This window comes from Hylobates moloch, unplaced genomic scaffold (assembly GCF_009828535.3).
Source record: "Hylobates moloch isolate HMO894 unplaced genomic scaffold, HMol_V3 SCAFFOLD_4, whole genome shotgun sequence".
NCBI classification, from domain to species: Eukaryota; Metazoa; Chordata; class Mammalia; order Primates; family Hylobatidae; genus Hylobates; species Hylobates moloch.
The window spans coordinates 12,487,924-12,503,495 of record NW_026652279.1 but is presented as its reverse complement, the minus strand read 5'-3'; positions in this window follow the sequence as shown (position 1 = coordinate 12,503,495).

The following is a 15,572-nucleotide window of genomic DNA, read 5'->3' as shown; positions in this document are numbered from 1 at the left end:
ATTTACCTTTAACCTTTTACACATACTCAAGATTTTAAAAAAGAACTCATGGTACCTGTGTTTGCTAGCTTAAAAAAATAAATAAAAAGGCGTAGCTGATCATTTTTTCTTCCCAATGGCATATGCACACTCATGTTACTTTAAGAACCATTTCCTGAAGATAAGGAACAGAAATGAGGGAGAAAATGGAAGAGAAAAGCCTTTCTTTTGGTGAGACAGCCAGAGCACAATTTGACGATTCTCCACTTGACAACTTTTCCCCAGGACAGGACATGTAGAAACATATTTGCCAACAACAAAGCCAGTACTGGCTTCTAGTCACAGAGAAATCAAAGCGGCCCTGAGTGAAATTCCTTTGAAGACTACCTGTGTTGTCTATGGCCGACACTCTTCCTCTGGAAAAGAATCAGCAGATATATAGGTGGTGGCTGCATCCCCAAGCTGGGCACACGATTAAAAGCATGCCAAACAAAGGCACTAGACGCATGCCAAGATCTGAATATCTTGGGCTGTAAAAACAGGTAGAGAGGCCTGCTCAGTTGAAACCTGCAACTGGGCATTAGGGAGCAGAGATGCATTATAGGGGAATTTATGAACCTATTTGAACATCATAAGTTTGAAATTTCCAGACGAAATTGAGGCTCGTACGGTTCCATTTATCACACTTTCCATTTCAGGCTCGCTGAGATGGAGGGAGTTTAAGTGACAGCTGGCTTACCCTTACCCCCAGGCCACCGGATGAAATTGTGGAGCAGAGCCTGCCTGGCACGTAGAAAGAAGATGAGGAGAAGGGGACAAGCTGCAGGGGGGTGCAGAATGCGTGAGCTCGTCCTGGTGGCACTGAGCAGGTAGAGAGCTCCGGCAAGAGGGGACGAAGGAGGCTGGGGAGCGGTGTGATGGAAAGACCTGAGAATGAGAATGAGAAGAAGACTTGAAATCGAGACCTCTTGCCAAGAGAAGAATGAAAGGGGATAGAGTGGGAGGGCAGGGAGAAAAAAAAAAAAATTAGTCCAGCTGCTTAAGGAGAGCAGGTTGAAATACAGGGGATGTTGATTTAGAATAGTCATCAGTCACAAAAGCCAGAACAACAAAAGAAACACAGGAAGGTATTGCCTAGAGGAAGAAAGTCTCCGTAGCGTTTTTTTATTACTGCGTTTAAAACGGGAAAGAACTGTAAAGGTGGGTGGAATGATTTCAGCCCGTCTAAGCGTGTGTCTACCTGCCTGGCTGTGGCCGGGAGGTTTGTTTGGCTGCCTATCAGCTCTTATTTCCTTAGAAGGTTGGAGAATTAGCCTCTCCATTCCCATCAAATGTGTGAAAACCATTCCTTGATGAAGGTGAAGATTTCTGTGGTTTACTGCACAGGAAAAAGGGACAAAGAGTGAGAAAGTTCTACTTTAGCAATTTATAACTTCACCTCCGCCCCGCCCCCATTGACTTCTGTTTTATCTCAGACTATTATTTTCTCTCTTCCTTTTCAGTTTCTGTTAAACACACTAGATATCTTTGGTGTGTTGTTGTTATTGTTTTCAAGATCCCCTCTCCCCAAAAAGCTACCTTTGGAGAGAAAGGATAGAGACTCCTAGAAATTCACAACTGGCTTGGGTTAATCCAAGGCACTTTTTTACTTTTTTTTTTTTTTTTTTTTCCTGAGGGAGTCTCTTGAGACACATCACTAGTACCAGTTTGTTTTGGAATCACATTTAGGAGAATTTTTTTTTAAACCATGAATAAGTCTGTGTTTTTTGTGGAAACAAAGAGCAGATTTTGCAAGCGAAGGAGGTCATTTATCCCCACAATGAAAGTATTTTGCATGTAAACAATATGACTGCTTTACCTGAGAAAATTAGTGATGGATTAATGATAGAGTGGATTCTGTGTATATCCATGCTTACTATTTACTTGTGGTTAAAAAAAATTGCCCTTGAAATAAAGCGTAGTGCTTTCTCCTCACAGACTCACAGAGATATCAGTCATTTTGTGAAATAAAAGTTGATAGTTTGATAAGCAATTTACATGTGCTTCTTTCAGATAGAGCCAAATGTTTCGTTAGATTTTTAGATAACGACATTTCAATGCTTTCACTCAAATGCACATGTAGTGTATTTGAAATGGTCCCATTTGAGGCTATTGCTCAGACTACAAAGGAAGAACATCTCTCTCTCTCTCTAGCAAAGCCCAACAATGGGTGTGTTTCACATAAGCTTTTGCCCTAAAACTACATGCCACAGTCAACAACGATCAATGTCTCCCAGGACTGCTCAATTTGAAGTGATATCTGTTGGTTCAGGTGGTCACATGGAGCTATTAAGATTTTTTTGAGTGCATCAGAGAGAAGTGGGACGGCATGTTACCAGGAAAGTGGAAAGGGAAACTGGTTCAAGGGTGTTGTTGATTTGAAAATAATTGAACAATCTGAGTCACACTATAGACTCGTAGCTAACCCCATTGTTCTCTGAAATTAGAGGGAGAGACAATAAAATGAGATGCTCCTTTGGAATTGAGTGTGCTGAACCAGCACTTTCCTTGGCTCCTTCCCAGGAGCATAAAATCTGTGCTTTGAAAATGAAAAAGGGAATATTCTGATTGGACTGGATGCCATAAGATACTCCTATGGCTTACACTTCACTTGGGATCGACTGGAAAATGTGTGTTGGAAATCTCTTTCACAATTATGAAATTTCACTTCCAATGCAAAAATATCTTGCAGGCTAAATGAGAAGTAACATCACTCCAGAGAAAAGCGTTGGCCGTCTCCCAGATTAATATGGGGTTATGGTCCATGATAGGGTTAGATGAGGTAAAAATTTCCCACTTCTCTTCCAGATAGACCGGAAATTGTTGTGCCTGAAATAGATTTGGGCTAAGTAACCAATTAAAATAATTTGGATCAAGAAATGTGACATGGAATGTGATGTAGATATTTCCAGTTCTTATTCAGGAAACCTTATTGCAAAAAGGTTGAAAGATAATTGAGAAAATAATTTAAATGGTGGCAAGAGTTATTTGTGTGAAGATAAAATCCAGAGTCCTTTTCATTGAGATGGAGAAGCTGCCAAATAGCTCTTGGTGATAATTCTATGCACAAAATTTTCATAGTGGGCTTCAGTACCTTGCCAGATGAAAGCTTTTGCTCAGTTTAAAGTTGGAAAAGAGATTTGAGTCTCCACCAAGGATAATGTGTTAAGCTTGGTAATTAAAGACTGTTTTTTATAAATAATGCCAAAAGCACATTGGGAACATTGGGCTCATATATTACTGTACTTTAAAGAAATCAAGAACCTAATAACATTCTAGATAAAATGACATACACACCCACATCCACACCCCCCATACACATACATACACACACCCTGATTTTTATTAGGATATAAGGGAAATTATACAATTTTTCTAATTAAGTTATCAAATGATATTAAGGGGCAGTATATCTACTGTGTCTTTGAATAACGAGAGCTTTAAAAATGTAATAAAAAGTTTCAAGTTACATAGTCCAGTGCTACTCAAAGTGTGGTCTGTGACCTGCTGCTAGTTCATGACCTGTTTACCAGCACACAACAAGACACACATAGAAATTGAGACTGAGCATTTCACAACTCGTATAGCAATAAAACAATGACTAGAGTGTCATGGTTTTTAAATGAGCTCATGTTTTCTATTTCTTATTTGAGTTTTCTACAATTTCATATTTATTATATTTTACAAATACATCGGTCTGCAGTATTCAAAACATTCTCCTACTTCACAGACAATTTGAGAAACACTGACATTAACTCTACTTTTAAGAATCTAAGTGCCTCTCTTTGAATTTATATTATCTTTGTGTTTTAAGACTGTACATGATTTAACCTCAGTTTAATCAGGAAAACCAGGCACATAAACTGAATATGGCTGCTGAACCAATCTCATGCCAGTCTCTCACTCTTGTACTCTATTGCGACCCCACACTGTCCTTTCTTTCTCTCAGACACACAAAGATCCTTCCAGAATTTGAGGCTTTGCATGTGCTCTTCCCTTCACCTGGAATGCTTTTTCTTCTTTTCCTCCAAAGGTTTGATTTTGTCTTGTTTACGTCTCAGCTTAAATGCCACCTCTGTGGGCTGACTTTCCTGACTCAAACTGAAAAATAACTCCCCTCCAAATTCTTACGTTATTCTCTCCCTGTCACTATTGTGACTACTATGTATAGTTTAATTACTTATTATCTATTTCTCTATACTAGATTGTTAACAAGAGAAAGAAACTTGCCTATTTTTTCACTGCTGTGTACTCAAAGTCTAGAGCAAAGTATGACACATTGACTTATTAGTTCACTAAAGGACTAATAAAATGTCTGAATCCCTATTTTCCCCTAATAGAGTGTAAGCCCCTTAAGGATAAGTTTTCTTTTATTCATTTATGTATCCCTAGCACTTTAGCATAATGCCTGACTCAGAGAAACTACATGAAAAAATGTCTTTTGAAGAAATAAATGAATAAATTACCTCCTGGGAACATCCATCTGGATGTCCCATAGGCAATTGGACTTGCATATTTGTGTCTAAGCTCATCATGCACTGCTGTAGTCTTCAGTTAGCATCACCATTCACTTATAGGCTCCCAAGCAAAGAACCAGCATCATATTCAATTCTGTCCTTATCTTCCCTTCTTATTCTCAAATTCACCTCAGAAAAATGAAACTGGTTTAAAATTGATTGTATCTCTTATCTTTGATTATATTCCTCATTTTTGCATTAAACCTTTATTTTGATGTAGGCATATAGGTTTTTTTTTTTCTTTATGACCTATACTTTTTGAGTATTATTTGGAAAAGCCTATGCATTTGTTGTGGTGGACACTGGGGTAGTTGGCCTAGTTGCCTCGATCTTTCTTACCAGTTCTACATGCCTACATCCCAGCTCCTGTGTGTTTTCTTTCCAAAGGCTTTGAAGAAGAAAATAAAGATCTGTAAGTACAAGCTTCCTGTGTTCTGTGTTGCATAGGCAACTCATAAAAGCCCATGCAAGCATGAGAGAAAGGGTCACCTTCCAATAGTAATGCAGATAGAGTTGCAGGAGAGAGTAAAAGGACCACTGGACACAATTTGTCTTGTGTCTAATGGGAAAACTGAGGCTAAAGGAAAAGACCCAGTAATATGGTAGGGAGATAAAGGAAAGCTCATGAACACATACACACACACACACACACACACACCTTTCTCCAAAGCATTTTGACTTCGCATCCAGAGCTGTATCTCACGTAAGAATTAGAATCTAAAGTCAGTGTATATGGTGCATGTTTATGTATCATAAAACATCAAATGACACTCATTGTGGGGAGATGATGATCTTACATAAAGCACACAAGAACCGACACCTGCAAATGAAGCAACAGATCGGTGTTTCTCATCTTATTCATGCAATCCAAGGATACAAGGCTCTTCATGGACCCGCTAGAAGGACTTTTCCTGAGATGATGATTAAGATAACCATGAAGGAAACAGAAGTTTTACAGTTTTCAGTGGCTGCAAGGTCTACAGTAGCCTCTTAATTAAAAGAACCCATTTAATTAATTTTTTAATTAAGAAATTTTAGCAATGGAAAAAACGCACACATACAGGAAATGGATAATTATTTTAACATTTGGTGGCCTTTTATTAAATATTCTGAAAAATATAAACTCTGTAGATGCCAAATTTTGCAACATGATTTACCCAGTCTGTTACTGTACAGAAGTAAGCTGCTGAGTGCAGAGAGAAGCAAAAGTTTCTGTGCTCAGAAGAAAAATGGCTTTCATTTATCTGGCCTCCCATGCTTTTCCACTCATTGCTATTTTAGAAAGATTACCCTTGTAAAAGGTTTACTCGTGGTGTAATCTTAGACCAGACTTATTAATAGATGCCCTTTTTTAAAAAACAGATAAAAATAAACTACATAAAAATAAAAATACAATGGAATTAGGCTAATGTATGTTTGTTTTATCAGAAATTAATGCCTTCTGTACTATAGATTAAAATTTCATTAGCTATGTTTCTGTGTAGAAATCCAATGGCTATTTTTTCTAACAGAGGATAAAAACGTACAACTCTTCATGGACAGGAAACCAAATAAAAAGCTCCACGATTGGAAAGAAAAGCAGGATTCTGCATTCACTTTTAGTCAAACCCAGAAGTAAGAAAAGATGAAGGCTCTAGGTATCAAATATAAAGAGGCTGGTTGCTGACTTTAGAGGCTCAGGTTGTTCATTGCTAAGTGCGTCAACTCAGGCCAGAAATTTGATGTGTCTGAACCTTGTCTATAGAATGGAGATGCTATGCTGCAGAGCTGTTCTACGGGTTTAAAGCTGTGGCACGTGAGAAGTGCATGGTAGTGTCTGGCATGGTATACATTTAATACAGGTTAGTTACTCTTAGCGGTATAACTTGGGAAAGTGCTTTCCTTCTCAGGTATTTGTCTCCCCATCATTAGAATAAGAAGACTGAATAAGGTCTATGTCACCTGAAGAGTAGGATGCAAACCACTGGTGTTAAAAACAAGACAATGTAAAGCATTATATGGAAACAGTACTCAATAACCTTGAATCTCTACATGAAAATATGTTCCCATTGCAAATCGAATCCCTATCTTCTTCTTAAATCAAAGAGAACATCTTTGTTTAGTGCTAGAATGGCTTAACAACTCATTATTTAAGAAAGCAAGCCTTAATCCTTTAATAGGCAACAATAAGAATTTGATATCTTGCCTTATTTTTTATTATCTTTATTTTTAAAGCATGTCTTTATGACAATGGACATCAGTTTTATATTTATAATAATACTATAAAATTTTCTTTTTGAAGCTATATTTCAGTAAAAATAATGAGCTTATTTAAAGTAAAACAGTACGGGCAGTGTATGTAGCAAAGATCTTGACCTTTTGCTAAAGACTAAAGTTTGGCAAATGCTGTACTTGATCTAACATTCTATGTTTCTATGAGGAAGAACTGGTTCTCTCTAGTCACTGTCTCAGCAGGATTACTTTTAGAGTAAAGTGTATTCTGATGACTTTCTGTACTTACTGGTCCTGAGCTTGGTTGAAAGTAGAGTGGAGATGTTGCTTTGTTGCAATCACGTATCTGGAGAGCAACTCAGAGATCTTAGAGGAAAAGGAGACAAATCTATTTATAGTTCTCAAAAAAAAAAAACAAAGCAAAGCACCATGCAGATGTACATACATGCACAGATAAATACAATCAGCTCACTTGACTGTACCACTCCATGTATTATCAATGTAAAGTAGATAAGATGGCCTTATTCTTTCTATTTATTATTTATTTGTTTTTATTGTGGCAAAATATGCATAAAATAAAATGTATCACTTTAACCATTTTAAAGTACAAAATTCAGTGGCATCAAATACATCCACAGTGTTGTGCAACTATCACTGCCATCCATCTCCTCATCTTAAACAGAAAGTCTGTACCTATTAAACAGTAACACCCCATTTCCCCCTTCCCCACCTCCTTGTAACTCCTGTTCTACTATAACTTTACCTATTCCAAGTACCTAATAAAAGTGGCATCATATGTTTGTCTTTTGTGTCTGGTTTACTTCACTTAGCATATTGTTCCTAAAGTTCATCTATGTTTGTACCATGTATCAGAATTTCATTCATTTTTATGGTCAAGTAATATTCCATGATATACATATTCTACATTTTGTTTATCCATTCTTCTGTTGACTGACATTTGGGTTGCTTCTACCTAGCCTGCGTGGTTACTGTGGCAGAGAGAAAAGTCATAAGATGCACACAGCATCACCACCAGGACTTCAGGGAATGGGGAAATTCATAACCTAATGAGAAAGTGGGGTGCTGCTATAGCGAACAAAGGAAGAAATGCCAGTCAGACTAACTGAATAAATAAATATCATTACTTTATTTTACCATATTATATCTGTAAGGGTTTACTTCACACCAAATATGAGATTACTAAAACAAATAACTCTATTTTAAAAAATCGTTTGTTTAAAAAGTGGGTATTTTATATCTTTCTCTCAACTCATAATTACCAACTTTACCATATCTGTGTTATGTACCTTTAGATACATGATCTAAGGTGGATGAATTTGAATCTTTCTGTTAGCATTTGGGATAAGATGGAGAGGGAACCGAGCATCTAGGCTGGCCTCTTGGATGGAGAATGTATTCTCAGGGACTAGCTGTGTGCACATGGGGTGGGGTTGGGAGGGGAGTCTTCCTACCTCCATATGCACAGAGAAGTTGAAAAAGTTGATGTTCAAAGAAAAACTTCAAGTAGAAGAGAAGAGAAAAGCAAAGACAAGAGAAAAAGAGAATGCTGGCTGGGTCCTTGTTGAGATGTTTGTGGAGTTGCAAGAAAAAACAGGATTTCAGCACTAGAAGAAGCATCTCATGTTAAAAGTGGAGCAAAGATTTTGGGCTCAGCTAACCTGAGTTCATGGTCTGAGTACATGAGTATTCAGTTCCTTATTCTAGTCCCTTCCAGAGACTCAGCTTTTTCCACTCTTGAAATTTGTGAAGACATCTGAGTTCTTAAAACAATCACCCTTATTGATTAAACAAGTTTGGTTGGAGTGGGTTTCTTTTTCTTGTAATCAAATAATCTGAATTAAACTAATTCATTTCAGATTCTTAGATCTAAAACATTCTGAGAATAAAATTGCTAGAGGTACCATAAATATCCAAATACAAGTCAACTCCTAATACCAAGTATCTATTGGCATAATATGAGGATGTGTGCTTCAATTACAATCTCATCCATTGTAAAGTAATTGGGAATTCACCATAATACAAGACATTTAAAAGGATTCCTTCTAATTTTGAGGAATGATTTTAAGAAAAAAAAATCTTGCCTTCTAGTCAGACATATACAGTTGCCAAGTAACAAGAGAGTGTTCACATTAGTCCCCATAAGCTGACCACGTCACAACTTATCACAGAAACAGAACATGCCGAAAGTAGTAACACATTTTACTACTCAGTAGACTGCATGCAGAATCTCTGATGCAGCTGCATGTGATCTTCCTGACCAAAGCTTGGGGCTGGTAGAAACACTCAATGTAATAATGAAAGAGAAAAGCTCTCCTTAAGGTAATAGAGCCCCATAGGGCAAATTATTATCGACTCACCCATATAGCCATAGCAAAAGGTAGATACTGGGAGAAAAATCAAGTTTAAAATGAAACCATGAGCTTACAGAGAGCTTTTTTATTCATGTGACATGATTTTGTGATAAATTACTTTAATGCTTTCAAAAGCTTGAGAAATGGATTGATAGATAACAAATTTTGCCTTGTGGCTTATTTACTCCCTAGAATTAAATTACGAATTGGGAAGGGCATTAACTCTTCTGGACCACTAGAAAACCACTTAGGGCACTGGACTGGAGAAAGTACTAGAAACAATGACTCAAGAGAGGATTTCTCCAGCCTCTTTGCGTAACTGAGAACTTTATCAGAAGACAAAAATCACAAAAACAAGGGATTAGGAAACAGACATCCAAGTAAAGACCAAGTAACACTTCTATTTATGAAGAATAATGTTGAAATTATTAGATCATTATGTATGCACAATAACTCTGAAAATGCAGTATAGACCAGTGGATCTTAGTGTATGGTCCTCAGACCAGCAGCATCAGAATTGCTAGAGAACTTGTTAGAAATGCAAATTCTCAAGCTACACCAAGACCTACTGAATATGTAATTCTCGAGGTAAGGCCCAAAAGACTGTTTTAACAAGCCCTCCTGGTGATTCTGCTGTGCACCACAGTTTCTGATGCACTTGTGCCGGAGTGAAGAGGAAGAGTTTTGCTGTTAGACAGATGCGGGTCCAAATCAGCCTGTTCACTTACTGGCTGTGTTATTTTTTGCCATTTACTTAATCTTTGAGGGCCTGAATTTCCTCATCTGAAATGTAAAAAAGGATTCTTACCTCACACTATGTAAAGATTAAATTTATATTATTTGTGAACAGACTTTTCAAAGTGCCTGATTTTATCATGTACATGATAGTACCATGCTAGTGGTCCCATTCTGTAGAGGAAGTATGTGGTGAAGCCAGGCCATGAACCCAGGTTAGCTGAGCCCAAAATCTATGCTCCACTTTTAACATGAATTGCTTCTTCTAGTGCGGAAATACTGTTTTTTTCTTGCAACTCCACAAACATTATCTTAATGTGATTTATTTATTCTCTTCAATTACATGAGAAATATCTGCCCAATACAGAAAAAGAAATAAAAAAAAATTCCTGAAAAACTCATCACAATTTTATGACTCAGAAATAACCTCTATTACATTTTGGTATAAAGATTTCCACTCAATCTTTTGTTATAAAATAAAGTAAATGCTATTTTTTCATTCAAAATATTGAGAATTTTCTTTCATTTTGATAAATGCATCTAAGAATTAGAAAGCAATCTGCAATATAGGAAACATTTTAGCATATGTCCTATAAACAAAAAGTAGAATATTTCCAAATATTTTAGTGTAATGAGAATGGGCATTACAGTTGTCATACCAACATTTGTTGTACCCGTCCTCCACTATGTTGAAGCTACATGATTAGAATGTTACCAACGTCAGGCTCAGTTCCAGGGAAGAGCCAAAGAAAATTACTTTTCCCTAGTCACATGATTGGGTTAGAAACTATGCTAATCAAGCTTTCCCTCTTCCATAGCTAAGCAGTTGGCTCAGGAGTGAACATTATGATATCCAAGTTGCTTCAGTCAGAGGGAAGCTAAGGACATTTGTTTGAGACAGAAATGCTCCCCTTTTGGACTTAAGTGAACAAACGTGTAGCCAGGAGATGTTGACAGCCATCATATAACAAGGAGGAGAATCAAACTTCTATTAAAACTGATCTCATGGAGGATTGACTGGAAAGATAGATGAATCTCATGGAGTTCCAGGGTCAGATCAATCCTGAAGCCTGTAATGCTACAAATTAGTTTATTTGTAGTTGCATTTCTCCCATTAGCTGTAGCCCTGCAACAGGCTGTGGGACCAGCCTTTTCTTCATATAGCTGAATCATCAGTTATACTGCATCTTTGAACATCAGGAGATTTCTATTTCTATTAATGGCAGAGTCACTGTACCAGACTACGCCTCCCTTTTTATACAATGACAAAACTGTATGAAAATATACAATAATTACTTTCAGATGTTGGGAAAAGGCAACAGTAGAAGAAAACTGTGATCCCTGAAGGGAAGTAAGTTTGATTTCCCAAACAAGGTGGGAATCACTCTGACTTTTTACCTAGAAAGTTTTTTTTGTTTGTCATTGTTTGGCAATATAAGCAATATCAGTGAACGTTCTTAAGTCTGAAGGGAAATTACACACACATACACACATACACAGAAAGAGCTCTGGAAATGATAAATATTTTGTTGGTATATATAAAGGACTATTTTTCGTTTGTTAATCTATTTAAAATACATATGCCTCTTTAAAGCAAAAATGATAACAATGTATTAAATGGGTTTGTAATGTTTGTAGATGCAATATGTATGATGACAACAGTTCTAAGAATAAGAGGCTGCATAACAAATTATCCCAACTTAGTAGCTTAAAACAACATCCATTTATTAATTAATAGTTCTATCGGTACTAAGTCTGAACTGGGATTTCTGTTCAAGATTTCAAAAAGTTGAAAACAAGGTATCAGCTGGGTTGTGTTTCTTTATAAACAACAGGGTCTTCTTTCAAGCTTATGTGGTTGTTGGAAGAATTCAAGTCCTTGCAGATGTAGGACTGAAGCCCCTATTCTCATGCTGGCAGTTGACCAGGGGCAATTCCCAGCTTCTAGAGGCCATTCGTATTTTCTTGCCATGTGGCCACAGGTCCTGTCATGTTTTTAATCTCTCTGGCTTCAGAAAGGGCCCAGCGCCTTATAAAGGTACATCTAATTACGTTAGGCCTGCTAAATACCTCTCTTTTGAGGAATCCAAAGTCAGCTGATTAATAATCTAATCATGAATGATATTCCATCACATTCACAGGTTCTACCCTCATCCAAGGAGAGGGGAATGGTGTCCTCATGCACGCTAGTGAACAGTAATCTTAAGGACCATCTTAGACTTCTGTGTGCTATAGGATAAAAATGAAAATTAAAACCATTGTACAGTTTTTATATTTTACCTTAAATAATAACATAATATCTCTAAGTAGATTGGAATAAATTTTAGAGGCATAATATAGTCTGTAGAGGAACCATTTAAAAAATTTGAAGAGATATCGCTAAGAAGCAAATAAAAAAACTAAAATGGAAAACTAAAAAATATCTGAACAACTCAAAAGATGGCAAAGGACAAATAAGAGAAGCAAAAAAGAAATGAGACAAATACAAAACTACAAAATGTAACCATATCAGTAATAACATTAAATGTCAATGGAATAAATATTTCATGCAAAAGGCAGAGATTGTTAGACTCAGACAGAGGATGTGGAGAAAAACAAAACCAACAGAGGATGTGGACAGACGATGTGGAGAAAAACAAAAACCAACTCTGTATTGTCTACAGGCGATATATTTTAAATAAAAAGGTACAAATCAATGGAAAGTGAATGAGAACAAAAGACAGAAAATGCAAATAGCAAGTGTGAAAAACCTAGAGAAGATCAGACAAAATGTACTTAAAAAAAGAAGTATCTTTTGCTGTGCAGAAGCTGTTTAGTTTGATTAGATACCATTTCTCAATTTTGGCCTTTGTTGTAACTGCTTTTGGTGTTTTAGTCATGAAGTCTTTGCCTGTGCCCATGTCCTGAATGGTATTGCCTAGGTTTTCTTCTAGCGTTTTTATGATTTTAGGGCTTACATTTAAATATTTAATCCATCTTGAGTTAATTTTTGTATAAGGTGTAAGGAAGGGGTCCAGTTTCAGTTTTCTGCGTATGGCTAGCCAGTTTTCCCAGCACCATTTATTAAATAGGGAACGCTTTCCCCATTGCTTGTTGTTGTCAGGCTTGTTAAAGATCAGATGGTTGTAGATGTCTGATGTTATTTAACTTTTACAGTCTGTCTACCTGAAAAAGGGCTAATATTCAGAATCTACAAGGAACTTAAACAAACTTACAAGAAACAAACAAACAACTCCATCAAAAAGTGGGCAAAGGATATGAACAGACACTTTTCAAAAGAAGACATTTATGTGGCCAAAAAACATATCAAAAAGTGGTCATTGTCACTGGTCATCAGAGCAATGCAAATCAAAACCACAATGAGATACCATCTCATGCCAGTTAGAATGGTGATCATTAAAAAGCCAGGAAACAACAGATGCTGGAGAGGATGTGGACAAATAGGAGGGCTTTAACACTGTTGGTGGGAGTGTAAATTAGTTCAACTATTTGTGGAAGACAGTGTGGAGATTCCTCAAGGATCTAGAACTAGAAATACCATTTGACCCAGCCATCCCATTACTGGGTATATAGCCAAAGGATTATAAGTCATTCCACTATAAAGATACATTCACACGTATGTTTACTGCAACATTATTCACAATAGCAAAGACTTGGAACCAACCCATATGCCCATCAATGATAGACTGGATAAAGAAAATGTGGTATATATACACCATGGAATACTATGCAGTCATAAAAAAGGATGAGTTCATGTCCTTTGCAGGGACATGGATGAAGATGGAAACCATAATTCCCAGCAAACTAACACAGAAACAGAAAACCAAACACTGCATGTTCTCACTCATAAGAGGGAAGTGAACAATGAGAACACATGGACACAGGGAGGGGAACATCACACACTGGGGCTTGCTGGTGGGTGAGGGGCAAGGGGAGGGATAGCATTAGGAGAAATACCTAATGTAGATGATGGCTTGATGGGTACATCAAACCACCATGCCATGTGTATACCTATGTAACAAACCTGCACGTTCTGCATATGTATCCCAGAACCTAAGTACAATAAACGAAAAAAAAAGAAGTATCACTAGATCACATGTTCTCACTCATAAGTGGGGTCTAAGCTTTGAAGATGCAAAGGCATAAGAATGGCACAATGAACTTTGGGGACTCGGGGAAAGGGTGGGAAGGGATGAAGGCTAAGAGACTTCAAACTGGGTGCACTGTATACTGCTCGGGTGAAGGGTGCACCAAAATCTCAGAAATCACCATTAAAGAACTTACTCATGTAACGAAACACCACCTGTTCCCCAATAACATATGAATATTAAAAAATTAAAAAAATTTATGCTGCAAAAAGAGAGGAGTATCACTAGAGATAAAGTGGATTGCTTCATAATGATCCAAAGGACGACACATCAGAAAGATTATACAGTAAAAATAGAAAAAAAACACACACAAGCACACTGATTTCACACTCCAACTACAACCCAACCTCCACTGAGCAGCCAAAGTGATCTATTTAAGATCCAAATCAGATTATGGGAGCCAATAGACTGAGATTCTGACTAACATAATAGATTTTATTCCTATAGTGCAACGATGATTTGAAATAATAAAATTCATCTTTATAATTAAGCACATCAGTAGCGTGAATGAGAAAAATGATGTGATGAATTTGATGAATGCAGAAAAAACATTTGCCGAAGATCCCAACTAGAAGCCAAAAAGAATTTTCTTTATAGCTAGTGGTTATAGCAAAAATTTTCATGAAACCTCATACATAATGAGAAACCATTAACCATATTTTTCCTTCTGGATTGAGAACAATACAAACATGCTTAATTTTTTGAGATGGAGTCTCATTCTATCACCCAGGCTGGGGTGCAGTGGTGCAATCTTGGTTCACTGCAACCTCCACCTCTCGCGTACAAGCGATTCTCCTGCTTCAGCCTCCTGAATAGCTGGGATTATAGGTGCCCACCACAATGCCTGGCTAATTTTTGTAGTTTTAGTAGAGACATGGTTTCACCATGTTGGCCAGGCTGGTCATGAATTCCTGACCTCAAGTAATCTGCTCCCCTTGGCCTCCTGATGTGCTTGGATTACAAGTGTGCTACTGCTCCTGGCCTTAATTTCTCTTAACATTGTACTAGATGTGTCAGCCAGTACTTTGGGGAAAGAGAAAAAAATACATATATATGTAAGAATTATTATAAGGAAGAGATAATTCTGCCTTTATGGTATTATAATTATCTGTATCAGTGCTGTCCAAAAGAAATGCAATGTACATCAGAAATGTAATTTAAAATTTTCTAACGTTGATTAAAAAGAACAGGTGAAATTAATTTTAATAATATAATTTATTGGCTGGGGGCAGTGGCTCACACCTGTAATCCCAACACTTTGGGAGGCCGAGGTGGATGGATCACAAGGTCAAGAGATCGAGACCATCCTGGCCAACATGGTGAAACACCGTCTCTACTAAAAATACAAAAATTAGCTGGGCATGATGGCGCATCCCTGTAGTCCCAGTTTCGGTTTGCCAGTATTTTATTGAGGATTTTTGCATGGATGTTCATCAGGGATATTTGTCTAAAATTACCTTTTTTTGTTGAGTCTCTGCTAGGCTTTGGTATCAGGATGATGCTGGCCTCATAAAATGAGTTAGGGAGGATTCCCTCTATTTGTATTGATTGGAATAGTTTCAGAAGGAATG